The sequence below is a fragment of the Myodes glareolus genome, chromosome 9, assembly GCF_982192425.1.
Source record: "Myodes glareolus chromosome 9, mMyoGla1.1, whole genome shotgun sequence".
Taxonomy (NCBI): Eukaryota; Metazoa; Chordata; class Mammalia; order Rodentia; family Cricetidae; genus Myodes; species Myodes glareolus.
Genome location: NC_142034.1, coordinates 26,488,187 through 26,501,144, shown reverse-complemented (window position 1 = coordinate 26,501,144; position 12,958 = coordinate 26,488,187).

The following is a 12,958-nucleotide window of genomic DNA, read 5'->3' as shown; positions in this document are numbered from 1 at the left end:
AATGAGGCAAAGGCTTCCCTTTGTTCTGATATGGCCTCTGATAAGGAGGCCAAACTGCTCGTGGGTAAGGTAGAGGAGCGAAAGATTGAAAAGAAAAAGCCTCCAGACAGGGAGGGACAAATGAGTCACGGGACAGTTTCCTCTCAGAATTTAGGGGCTCGTCCCAAGCTCACAATTTTCACCTACTGGCGTTTTTTGGCAAGGGGGACCCATTTATTGGTTACATGTACCCACTTCCCCTAAGAAGGTAGTGACCCCATATTATGAAATGGTGCTACAGCTTCTATGGAAGGCATATGATTTTAGTTTACAAGTTTTTGGCAGGATCCCAAATAAATTTCTAATCCCTTATCAAAAAGAGAAAATAACAAGGCTACAGAGGGTTCAAGATGGATGGACCTTGTTCATCGCAACCACTGGAGCCAATTTTGATAACCATTATCCTGATTCTCGTTTAATTTCATTTTTTAAGAATCATCCTGTTATCTTTCCAAGAATTATTAAAACTTCCCCCCTTAAGGGAGTGCGTTCAGTGTTTACTGATGGTTCTTCCAAGGGCTATGCAGTGGTGGTCTCTGGTTCAATTAAAGAAATCAGCCCCTAGGTCCAATTTCTGCCCAAGCTGCAGAACTCACAGCCTGCCTTATGGCCTTTTCTCTTTTCAAGGATCAACCCTTCAATTTGTATACTGATAGTATATATGTGGCAGGAATTGTTGGGCCATTGGAAACCTCGCCATATATATTACCTACCTCTCAGGTTTTCCACCTTTTGGTTCAGCTGCAAAGTCTTATATGCCAAAGAGTGTTTCCTGCCTTTGTTGGCCACATTCGGGCCCATACTGATCTGCCAGGGCCCTTGGCAGAGGGAAATAAGCTTGCAGATTCCCTCACCCGCCCAATGACATTGTTCCTTTCTGAGGAACAACGAGCCCGTCATCTTCATGAAAAGTATCATTTAAATGCTTCTTCTCTAAAGTTTCATTCTGGCTGTACTCTAGCCACAGCTACTCAAATCACATCCCAATATCCAGCTTGTGCTCCATTTCATAATGCCCCCAATGAAGGAGTTAATCCTCGAGGCCTCCGTCCTAACCACCTTTGGCAGATGGATGTTACCCATTTGTCTCAAGCTGGCAGACTTAAATTTTTACATGTCTCTGTAGACACTTATTCCAAGGTAATTTATGCCTCCCTACATTCAGGAGAAAAGATTAAGTACGTTATTGCTCATTGTCTACAGGCTTTTGCCTATATGGGCATTCCAGATTTTCTCAAAACAGACAATGGACCAGCTTATACCAGCCAAAGGTTTGCAAAATTTTGCCAAAAACATCAAATTACACATACCTTTAGAATTCCACATAATCCCACAGGGCAGGCCATAGTGGAGTGCACGCATGCTACCCTTAAACATTTTTTTTGTAAAATAAAGAAGGGGGAGTATATCACCTCCCCAAATGCCCAGTTATCTACAATTTTATACATTTTAAAGTTTTTAACAGTAGATAAACAACGTCTATCAGCAATGGAGAGACATTGGCAGAAACCTTCCCAATCTCTGGGTTGGGTTAGATGGAAGGATAGTATTACGGGACAGTGGTAGTCACCCACACCCATGTTGGCTAGGGTGAGGGGGGCCGTTTGCGTCTTCCCTCCAGGAACCAAAAAACCCAACTGGGTGCCGGAGCGAAATGTTCAGCCAGTGGAGCCAGGTCCTACTGGTACTGACAATATGTATTCAAGCGAAGAACATTGAGGGAGCCCTGAGATGGGCACTGGTGAGGAATCCACCCATACTGATGCCAGTAAGTAAAGTAAGCTCTGTTTTTCCATCCTTTTATTCCACCAATTATACTTTGGGGGTTCCTGCAGCAAATATAGCATTAGAAAGATCTTCATTGGGTAATTTAACGTTTGATATATCTCATGCCCTCTGCTTCCGGAAGATTAGCAATATTTCAGAGATGCCTAGTATCTCTCTTTCTGGACCATGCATGGTCCTTAGTAATTATTCTCTGGGAGACTTTTCTTCTGATTCTTCTGGGCATCCTTGTTTTGAATTGAGAGATATCTTTTACCCAATAAATTTTAAAAGAAATGTTTCTGGACTTCCAACTCCTCCGAGACCAGCTCCCTTATGTTGGAAGATGCCACAATCCTTCAGATTGTACTTACCATTATCTTGGGGAAATTGTGCTCCCAAGGAACCATGGAAATTGGAGGGAGATAAATATTTATGGTGGTTTGGTCACCGACCTACCTCTAAAAACTCCTTGAGAGGGGCCTTTGATTATTCCTATAGAAATCCAAATATGGCAGGAGTTTCACCTACGTTCGCGGGCATGTTTCTCTGTGGCCCTCGTGCATGCACAGATATTAGGCCTTTAGCCCTTCAAAGGGGCTTGGCTTTCAATGCTACAGCCAGAGGAAACACATCAGTCATCTTTGAAACATCCCTCCAGATTAACTATGCAGTGGGAATGAATTTCTCTATTGTCAGCCTAGCTTGTGGTCTGCCTCCCTTTATGTTTGTCTCCTTTAATGGGTCGGTCGGGGAGGATGGTGTCCTTGATTGTTCTTCCAGTTCCTGCTTTTTGAGCAACTGCTGGTCCCCAGCAACTGCTGGAACCACCGCCGAGACTCGTGGTTCCAGACCGTGCTGGCGTGGTAGATGTGTGCATTCTCTACACATGTGTGCATCCTCTACACACATGTATGCATTCTCAACACACATGTATGCATTCTCCACACACATGTATGCATTCTCAACACAGATGTGTGCATTATCTACACACGTGTGCATACTCTACACACACATGTATGCATTCTCGACACGCATGTATGCATTCTTTACACATATGTATGCATTCTAAACACACACACACACACACACACACACACACACACATACAGAATTTTAGAGATTAAAAATTGGGCCAAGGAGATAGCTGAGCACGTGAAGGAGCTTGCTGCTAAGCCTGTTGACCTGAGTTCGATCCCCAGGACCCCCATGGTTAAAGGAAAGAACCAACTCGGGCAAGTTGCCCTTTGACCTCCACAAGCGTGCTGTGGCACAAGCACACTTACACATAAATGCACAAAATGTAATCAAAAAAATCATTCAAAACATTTTTAACTGGGCATGGTGATACATGCTTTAAACCCCAGTGCTTGTGAGGCAGAAATTGAAGAGTTCAGGAATCGCTGGTAGCTTCCAGAAGCTAGAAGAGGCAAGGGATGAATTTTTTCCAGGAGTCTTTGCAAGGCACACTGTCTATCAGCACCTCTATTTTGGCTTATTTACACTATGATTTGTGGATTCCAGAACTGTCAGGAAAATCTTATTGTTTCAAGTCATCAAGTTATGTGAACTTGTTACAGAAGCCACAGGAAACTAACACCGTGAACAGCTCTACACGTCTAAATTTGGTGTCTTAAGTGAAACAAATCTGCCCCTTAAAAGACACAAACCACCAGAACACACTCCCCATGAGATTGCTCATTTGAATAGCCCTATAACTACTAAGAACATTGAGTTTGTAATGAAAACCATCCCTTCTGCCCCTCTAATATTTTTAGATCCAGATGGTTTTACTGGAGAATGTGCTAAGTATTTAAAGATGAATTAAATACTCTGTATAAGTTTTCCAGGAAACAGAAATAAGGTATTGTTTCTTAATTAATCTTATGAAAGCAATATTATTCTAATACCGAAACCAGATGAGAAGAGTACAGAACAAAAAAAAACCACTAAAGACAAATACCCTTCGTGAATGTAGATTCAAAATCCTTAGAAGAAAGCAGCAAATAGAATGGCAATATAGGGCTGGAGAGAAACTCAGCAGCCAAGAGCGCGTGCTATGCTTCCAGAGGACCTGGGTTCTGTTGCCAGAGCCACAAGGCGACTGTAATTCTAGCTCCAGTGGAAATGGCGCCCTCTTCTGGCCTCTGTGGATAACACACAAACATGCACATAGATATAGAGACACACACCTGTACATGAAGAAATTGAAGAGAATTCAGTAATTTATAAAAGGAGTTGCAAGCCATAACTAAGAGATATCTATTCATGGGTGAAAGGTGCTCTCAATATTCAATACTCATCAATTTAATCTATCATATTAAGAAAATATACATGATCATAATTGATGTACAAGGGACATCACACAAAATCCAACACCTCTTTAGTGTATCTCGAAAAACCTTTCCGAAACATCGATGTGGGGTTTTACACTGACAAACACCCCCGGGAAGAATCATCAGCATCTTCTTTTATGGCAAACAACTGAATGCTGTGTGTCTAAAAGCGGTACTAACTCGCTGCCTTCACAACACACGGCTGACCGCTCCATTGGCTACACAGAGAAATCCTGTCTGGAAAAAAAATGTTTTATTTACCTGAAAGTATGTATGTGTGGCACATGTGTGCCTTGTGCCTGAGAAAGTCAGGGGATTGTGTCAGAGCCCTTGGAGGTGGAGTTACACATGGCTGTGAGCCATCATGGAGCTAGGAACTGAATCTCAGCCCTCTGCAAGAGCATCAATTTCTCTTAGGCACCGAGCCATCTCTCCGTTACATCATCTCCAAAACTAAATGGTTTAAAAAGTAAATCCTGGGGAGCTGGAGAGATGGCTCAGAGGTTGAGACCACTGACTGCTCTTCTAGAGGTCCTGAGTTCAATTCCCAGCAACCACATGGTGGCTCACAACCATCTGTACTGAGATCTGGTGCCCTCTTCTGGCCTGTAGGCACACATGCAGACAGAACACTGTACACATAATAAATCTTTAAAAAAAGAAAGAAAGAAAGGAAGAAAAAAAGAAAGAAAGAAAAGAAAAGAAAAAAGTAACCCCTGGCCAAGTGGTGGTGGCGCACACCTTTAAACCCAATACTTGGGAGACAGAGGCAGGCAGATCTCTGTGAATTCAAGACCAACCTGGTCTATAGAGTGAGTTCCAGAACAGGCACCAAAGCTATACAACCTGTCTCAAAAGAACAGAGACAACAAAAAAGATATAAGATATAAAAGAAATTGTAGAACCCTCTAGAAACATCCCGCTGTGCGTGGGTGCTTGATCAAGACACATTTCCAGTTCCTTTTCAGCGACATGTAACCCGTTCCCACAAGTTCACCACAGGATGTGAGAGGAGATGATGGAGTCCACTTTGGGTCTGAACTTCAAGCCTCAAGCCATCGGCATGCTTGTAACCCCCTTCTTCCAAGCTGGAAGACGGATGGGTCTGTGAACCAGCCTCTGTCAAGCAGATGAGGACGAAATCCTAAAAAATCATAGCATGGAAGGAACCAGTGACCCGACATGGGCAGAAGTGGGGAACTCTTCCCAATCTGGTCTGCTCAGCTACCAAGTGATGAAACAGAAAAATGTTTATTCTTCCTTAAGTCGCTGTAGCTTTGGTCACCTAGTCAGTGGGCTTTGAGTTCATTAATAAGAGACAAATGCTAGGCATATGAAAGACAGATGGAGGTTGTACCCCAAGAGGCTATAACTCACGGGGATGTGTGTGTGTGTGTGTGTGTGTGTGTGTGTGTGTGTGTGTAACAGCACTAGCTGTCCTGGAACTTGCACTGTAGCCCAGGCTGGCCTCGAACTCAGAGATCTGTCTGTCTCTGCCTCCTGAGAGTTGGGATTAAAGCTGTGCACCACCACCACCCAACTTTCGCTGGGATGTTTGGAAAGTGCTATCTGCTGATGTAGATGCAATGGAGAAACACAGGCCTGCAGGGGTTCCAGGAAGAAGCCCTTGGAGAGGGAGCATTTCCATGAGGATGAGGCTGTAGCGTGCTGGAAGGGACATGAGAACAAAGAATGGAGTGTTACCCACTTTTCTGATCATCCTGGCAAACATACCCAAGGGAACAACTGCAGGGAAGAGGTTAACTTGGGCTTACGGTCTCAGGGGACACCGCCTGTCACAGAGGGGAGGGCATGCTGGCTGGGACGGCTGCGTGAGTGCTGGGAGCATGTAGTGGAGACCTTCACATCTTGATGACTCAGGGTATAGAGCTCCAGCTGAGGAAGGCCTGTCACCAGTGGCCTAGCTTTGCCGGCCACCCTCTCAGTCCCGAAGTTCCACAGCCTTCTAGAGCAATGCTGCCATCTTGAGATCAAGATGATGATGATAATGATGATGATGATGATGATGATGATGATGTGTGTGTGTATGTGTGTGTGTATGTGTTTCTTTTTGGGTTTTCGAGCCAGGGTTTCACTGTGTAACAGCACTAGCTGTACTGGAACTAGCCCTGTAGACCAGGCTGGCCTCGAACTCACAAAAATCTGTCTGCCTGTTCAAGCACACCTGCTGGTTTTGGGGGGGACATTTCACACTCAAACCACAACAGGTGGGTTGAATTGCCACTCCCCTCAAAGGCAATACAAACCCCCAGGACTTCAGAATTGACTGTTCTTTAGATAGGGTGGTTGTAGATGTGAATCATTAAAATAAGATCATCCAGGCCTAGAGAGATGGCTCAGAGGTGAGGAGCACTGGCTGCGCCTCCAGAAGACCCAGATTCGATTCCTCGCGCCTATATGATGACTCATTACTGTTTGTAGCTCCAGTTCTGGGAAGTGTGGTGCCCTCTTCTGGCTTCCTCCGATACCAGGGATGCATGTGGTGCACAGACAACTGTGCAAGAGAAACACTCATATGCATAATGTTGTGCCTGAGTCCAAGGACCCCCAAGAAGTCCACCAAGGAGCCACACTTCTGAATGCAAAAGCAAGGTTTTGTTATTAAGTACGGGCTAGCACGGGTCCTCTGCCTCACAGTCTGACACAGCAGATGGAGGGAGAAGGACCCGTCTATTTTTGTAAGGGGTTTTTAAAGACAAAAACCACAAAGCAGACAAAAGGTTACAGTCTCAAAATACAAAATTACATATCCTATGTCACAACTGGCTAACGGTAAGGTAAAGCTCGGCTGTTAGCTCCTGCTAGGCTGTTAGTATCTAAGGGGGATAGCAACAGCCCCCCTGGTTACGTCCTCCAGACATCTGCTGACCCTGTGCTAACCACAGGGGCAAAGCAGTGGTTAATCAGGCACCTACAAGGATGTTTGAAGCAAGCAGATGTAAACAGATGTCGTCTGAGTACCCTGCTGGGTCACTTTGACCAGGGCAGACACAGTTTCTTGGGAATGTTTATGACTTTGTTGGACTGCATTCAGCCCCCTACTTAGGTCCTGTCTAAAATGGAGTTCTTTTTCAAAATGGAGTTTGTTTTTCTCCTTCAATAAGAAATAAAATAAGGTTGTCATAAAGAAGAATGGGTTCCAATCCAATATGACCAGGGTCCTTCTAAGAAAAGGGGACGAATATTTAGGGCTGGAAAGATGGCTGGGTGCTCTGGCTCTTGCAGACGACCCCAGGTTGGTTCCCAGCACTAAGTTAGGTGGCTCACGACCATTTTTTAAAAAAGATTTATTTAGTATACAGTGTTCTGCCTGCATGTATGCTTGCACACCAGAACTCATTACAGATGATTGTGAGCCACGATGTAGTTGCTAGGAATTGAATTCAGAACCTCTGGAAGGGCAGCCAGTGCTCTTAACCTCTGAGTCCTCTCTCCAACCCCCCAAAACCAGTTATAACTCCAATTCCAGGGGATCCAGCACCCAGTTCTGGACTCCACTGACACCTGCACTCACATGTGTGCATACACACACAAACACACACACACACACTTACACAAGTACACACACACACACTAAAAATAAATCTTTAAAAAAAGAAGAGGGAAATTTGGACTCAGACACACAGAGGGCTTCGTCCTGTGGACACACAGAAGTACAGACACAGAGGGAAGAGCACAGGACAGGACCGCCTGGGTCCGGTGGGTACTCCCGCAGATGAAGAAGCCTTCTCCAAAGGACCAGGGTTGTCCTGCATCACCTCTAACGTCTTGAACCGCGAGAGAACACATTTATCACATTTCTCTTGATTTAAGCCGCCTGCTTTGCTACTTCAGCTGCAGGGAATTAATTTCCAGGTGCAAACAGAGGCAGAGGCATGAGAAACAGATAGCATATCCTGCTCAAAGAAACCGTGAATAACTCCATACTTATCGATCACACTGTGTGAGGCAGGGGCATGGCCTCCAACAGTGTGATGAATCTAGAGAGGAGGGAATAAACTATTTGTTGTAAGAGATCAACTTTTTCTTCCCCTCAGAACTCAAGGAACCCCATGGAAGAGGGGGGTGGAAAGAGTGTAAGAGCAGAGGGCATGGAAGACACTAGGAGATCAGGGTCGTCTAAACCCACTGAGCAAAGCTCATATGAACTCCCCGAAGCAGCAAGTACAGGGCCTGGGTGGGTTGCACTAGGTCCTCTGCATGTATAGGAGGAAGAAAGAAAGAAAGAAAGAGAGAGAGAGAGAGAGTGAGAGAGAGAGAGAAGAAAGAAGAGGAGAAAAGAAAGGAAGGAAGGAAAGACATCTGTTGTGGAATATTTTTTCAATATTCAATTTCAAAAATTGTGGAATATTTGCTCAACCAGGCAAAGATGTGTTACACTTGTTTATGTTGTGGAATATTCCTTTAACTGTGTAAAGGTGTATTGCATCTATTTCTTCAGCATTTGTTTCACCTTGTCTTCCTAAGACATCTGATTGGTCTGATAAAAAGCTGAATGGCCAGTAGCTAGGCAGAAGAGGGATAGGCGGGGCTGGCAGACGGAGAGAATAAATAAGAGGAAAAATCTAGGCTCCAGAAGAAGGAGAGCACTGGGTGGTGGTGGTGCATGCCTTTAATTCCAGCACTTGGGAGGCAGAGGCAGGAGAATCTCTGTGAGTTCGAGATCAACCTGGTCTACAGCTACTGAGAAACGCTGTCTCTGAAAAAAGAAGAAGAAGAAGGAGGAGGATGAGGAAGAGGAGGAGGAGAGAGAAAAGAATAGGAAGAGGGAACAAGGGAGAAAGAGAGAGGCACACCCAGGGCTAGAAGCCAGGCAGTCGCCAGCCAGACACAAGATGTTGTAAGTAGATGTGTGGAAAGAAAAAAAGGTAAAAGGCCTGAGGCAAAATGTAGATGAAGAGAAACAGGTTAAGTTGTAAAAGCTGGCAAGAAACAAGCCTAGGCTAAGGCTAAACATTCATAACTAATAAGAAGTCTCCGCATCATGATTTGGGAGCTAGTTGGTAGCCAAAAGAAAAGGCCTGGTATAGATCTCTGCTTTTCACTGAAGAAGTATAAAGGGAGCTGGGGATGCAGCACAGTTGTGCTTGCTTAGTGTGAAAAGCCCTGGATTTGGCACCAGCACTTTGCAGACTGAGTGTGGTGCACACACCTGTAATCCCAGTACTCAGGAGGTTTAGGCAGAAGGGGACGTGAGGGTTTCCAAAGAGAAAGTCCTCTAGACTGTGTTCCGCAGGGCACTATCCCAGAGTTCTGGAAGTCAATTCTCCTCCTACACCATCTCTGCTGTTCGAGCAGTGGCTGCTTTGTTGACAAAAGGCACCATCCCAAGTGGCCCAGGGTGTAGGTTCCAGCCTGTGGCGCTTGCTTTTAAGATTAATCTGAAGAATACCGGGAGCAAACTCGCTAACCTCATTTAGAGCTGAGGAAGCTGGGGCTGAGGAGAAAAGAAGTGGGATCTTCTAAGACTCAGATCCTGGCCAGGGGCGTGGCTCCGCCAAGTATCAGTGTTGTAAGCCTGATGATTTGAGTTCAGTTCCCCAGAGCCCACATGGGGAGGGGAGAGAGTTGGTTCCTGCAATATGTCCTCTGACCTCCACATGTGAGTGCAGTATCTGTTCACCTACACACACACACACAAAATAGTTTAGTAAATAAACTAATGCAAACTTATTTATGTTTTATTTTCATGGGTGTACTGCCTTAATGTATAGCTGCACCACTTGCATGCAGTACCTGATAAGACCAGAAGAGGGCATTGCACCCACAGTTACAGATGAGCTGTAACTAGTCTGGGAACCGAACCAGGTCCTCAGGAAGAGCAGAGTGCTCTAAATTGCTGAACCATCTCTCCAACCCCAAGTTTAAAGATAAAGAATAAAAATTTAGGGCTGGAGAGATGGCTCAATGGTTAAGAGCATTGCCTGCTCTTCCAAAGGTCCTGAGTTCAATTCCCAGCAACCACATGATGGCTCACAACCATCTGTAATGAGGTCTGGTGCCCTCGTCTGACCTTCAGGCATACACACAGACAGCGTATTGTATATATAATAAATAAATAAATAGAATAAAAATTTAGAAAGACTCAAATCTAGACCTTTTAAAGCTCTTTGCCTTGCTCTGCTTCAAGTGTGCGTTGGGGGCAGGGCATCTCTATGGATTTTGATTGTACTTTGGGTATAGGGTGTGTGTGTGTGTGTGTGTGTGTGTGTGTGAACATGAAGGCCAGTGGTTTATGTCAGGTGTCTTTCCTCAGTCACTCCCCACTTTATTTTTTTGAGGCAGGATCTCTCCCTGAACCTGGAACTAGCTGGTTCATCTTCACTGGCTGACCAGGAGGCCCCAGATGCCCACCTGTTTTGGCTTCCCCATGGCTGAGACTACAAGCATGGTGTACTGTGCCTAGCTTGTTTACCTGGCTTCTGGGCATCTGGCTCCGTCCCTCCGGCTTACACAGTAAGCGCTTTACCCACTGAGCCTCTGTCCAGTCCCTGATTGTGAGTTCTTATCCATCTATAGGGCTGGGGTCTGTGCAGGGCCCATGAACCTCACCAGCGCCGTCAAGGACCTCAAACACACTTTTGAAAAGAGCACAAGCCACAGAAGCAGAATAAGGATGGCAACACACAGGAGAGCATTCTTAGGGCATTTGAAGCCACATGCCCACTGCATTTTCTGAGATTCGGGTGTTGCCACAATTACTGTTTCCCCATCTCTTATTTTCAATGTCATAAGTCACTTAGATGAGTCATTAAGCTGGTTTACTCAATTTATCTTGTGAACATAATAATAAAAAGACTTATTAAAGCCATGTGATTTGGGTAATGAAAAGGTGGTGGGGGCTTCAGAGATGCAATAAAATCTCTTAATTAAACTAGACAATAGCGATTAGATCACTAATTAATGCCACTTGCTTGATAATTGAATAGTTAGTTTGAAAAATGATTCATACTGCTATCCCCCTCCTCTCTTCCTCCTCCTCTTCCTCCCTTCTCATCTTCCTCCTCCTTTCTTTCTCTTTCTCTCTCCCCCCTCCTCTAATTACAAGACTGGCATCCAGGGTCTCATATACAATACACAAGTACTCTACCACGGAGGCACACCCCAGCCCTATAACCTATTTTTTTGTTTTGTTTTGGTTTGGTTTTTCAAGACAGGCTTTCCCTGTGTCACAGTCCTGGCTATCCCAGAACTCACTGTGTAGACCAGGCTGTTCTCGAACCCAGAGACACCACTTCCCAGTTTATCAGCTGTTTTTTAAAGATGAGAAACTTGGGGCCAGGTTGGGGTGGTACATGCCTTTAATTCCAACACCTGGGAGGCAGAGGCAGGTGGATCTCTGTGAGTTCCAGGACAGCAGAATTACAAAGTGAGACCTTCTCTCAAAGCAAAACAGACAACAAACAAAAAAGATGAGATAAAAAGTAACTTTCTCAAGATCACAAAGTGGTGGTTGACACACCAGAAATGAGCCTAAATCTACCCGCTCTGTTACATTCTTGGTCCAATTTGGCACCTCTCCCTGGCATGAAATCCAAAAGTGATTACTTATAAATACAACAAAGTATCTTCTGCTTTCAGGAGCGTGCAGGCATGGTGACTTTGGGAGGATAACCTGAAGGAATCAGGAAAACAACCAGATTCGGTATTTAGCTACTGACAAGCTCACCCGCGGCCACACAGTGACCCCTGCCGGCCGCAGGAGGAAAAGCAGATTCCGTGACGAACCTCCCTGACCGCGAAGTAAGCCTCCACAGGTTTACCTCTGAAAATCTGAAGACCCGGTTACCCGCTGGGCAGTCAGGTGATCCTTCATTATAAATCCGACTCAACTTTCCACCATTCTCAGTGGTTAGCTCCCATTTAGCGTAGAAGAAATGGAGACGCCTAGCGCAATAGCCTAAGAATACTGGCTGCCCAGTCATTTGAACGCAGTTTTGATGAAAGCAGAGAAGAGAAAAAGGTCCTTAGTGAGCTGGTGCTGCAGAATTAAAGCCTTCCAGACCCAGATCCTGGCTGAACTCGGAGGTAGGGGTGTTGGGGGGAAAGGGAGGTGCCAAAGAACTTGACATTTCGTGGCCTCAGCCAGAGAGCAATAGTGTGGTCTAGTGTGCTCATCCACATTGAGGTTGGGATTCAGTCCTGGAAGCTCCCAGACACTGAGAAAGAAAGAAAACAGTATGTCTGTCTGTCTTTCTTTCTTTCTTCCTTTCTTTCTCTTTCTTTTTGTTCCATCTTTTTTTTTTTTTTTTTGGTTTTTCTAGACAGGGTTTCTCTGTGTAGACTTGGAACTTGTCCTGGAACTTGCTCTGTAGACCAGGCTGGCCTCAAACTCACAGAGATCCACCTGCCTCTGCCTCCTGAGTGCTGAAATTAAAGGCATGCACCACCACAGCCTGGTGAAAACAGTATTTTTTAAATATGACCATGAATATTTCTTCATACAAAAGAAATGCGGGAGATTAGCTCAGGAAAGTACTTACCCAGCAAACCTGAGGGCCTGGGTTTCCATCCCCTCCCCCCATCCCCAGAAGCATACACAAACAGCTATCATGATATACACCTGTAAGAAATCCCATAATCCTGGCCCTCAGGAGCTAGAGGCAGGGGGATCCGAAGTTCACAGTCACCCTCTGTCATAGGGAGTTCAAAGCTAGTCTAGATTACATGAGACCCTGTAGGGGGTTGGGGAAAGGGGAAGGACAAATGTGAGGGAGGGGAGAGAGGGAGACCTTGGAGGGTAGGAACTACCTTTCTGCCTAAACAGGGGAAAACGGGGCACACTCTCTGGACAGTAA